This window comes from Suricata suricatta, chromosome 7 (genome assembly GCF_006229205.1).
Source record: "Suricata suricatta isolate VVHF042 chromosome 7, meerkat_22Aug2017_6uvM2_HiC, whole genome shotgun sequence".
NCBI lineage: Eukaryota > Metazoa > Chordata > Mammalia > Carnivora > Herpestidae > Suricata > Suricata suricatta.
The window spans coordinates 15,099,340-15,100,611 of record NC_043706.1 but is presented as its reverse complement, the minus strand read 5'-3'; positions in this window follow the sequence as shown (position 1 = coordinate 15,100,611).

The following is a 1,272-nucleotide window of genomic DNA, read 5'->3' as shown; positions in this document are numbered from 1 at the left end:
TCATTATGCTGGGAAACCCTCTGTAAATAGGTAGTTACTGATAACCTGCTTTTGCTTGTTTATTTTTGGTGTGTTTTGTGCTGCTAGGGACTCATAAGCAACATGAAAGAAAAAAGTAATTTACTTCCTCATTTTGGTAAAGAGAGCCAAGCCATTACCCTCTCAGTTCTAGGCTGTTCTTCCTGTGAGGTTGCTCATTTATTCATGTGACATACATTAAATGAATGAATACACTGAGTATCCACGGTCAGGCACTGTGAGGGCTGGAAATACCAGTGTGGGCAGATAAAGACAAAAAAGGTCACCTTCAGGGAAGCTTACAGCCTGGGGGAGGAGAGAAAATGGAATCAAATAAACAGCAATACATTTGAAACCTTCACTGGGATCATTGGTGTAATGTCGCACGGGCCGGGATCAGGAACAGGGGGGTCTTACACAATGCCAGGGGAGACCAGGGCTCAGAGAGGGCTTCCTTGAGGAAGTTACAATTGAGGGGAAACGGAATAGTTGATAACTTACTCTCGAGGGGAAAGGGAAAGAATATTCCAGGAAGAGGAGATGGTCTTTGGAAAGAACAAGGTCATTGAGAAATCCGGCTGGAGTTGCTTGAAAGATGGTAAGGATAGTAGTTGCTGATGCTTCAGGAGGGAGTCAGCTCTTCCAAGCCTGGAAGACGGGGTGGAGTTGGGGGGCACAGAGAGGGTTGCTGTAGGGAGTGGACTCCTGGACCCCGATGGAACGCCACGCCCCCGAGGTGGGTGAACATGCGGGTGGAGGCAGTGGGCGGAGGCAGTTGGGCCTTGGAACCACAGATGGTTGCAGCCAGGGGCACAGGACCTCCCAGCTCCCTGCACCCCAGGGTCTGAATGAGGGGAAGGATGAACACCTCAAGGTTAATCTCATATGCACACAAAACAACGGAAGGACACCCTAATGAGAGATGGTGTATGTGGTTGCCTGGACGTTTGTGTCTGCAGCTACAGCACCTGAGTTCAATTCCTAGCTCTGCAAACAGCTTTTCCGCCTTGGGCTGTTACCTGAACTCCCTGGGCTTGTCTCCCCACCTGTGACGGGGGGATAAGAGCATCTATCGTACCAAGCGGTGGCGCTTCAGTAGGTTAAGCGTCCTGGCTCTTGGTTTTTGCTCAGGTCATGATCTCACAGCTTGTGAGTTCAAGCCCTATGACCGGTTCTGCACTTGGCAGCAGGGAACCTGCTTGGAGTTCTCTGTCTTCCTCTCTCTCTGCCCCTCCCCTGCATTCTCTCTCTCTC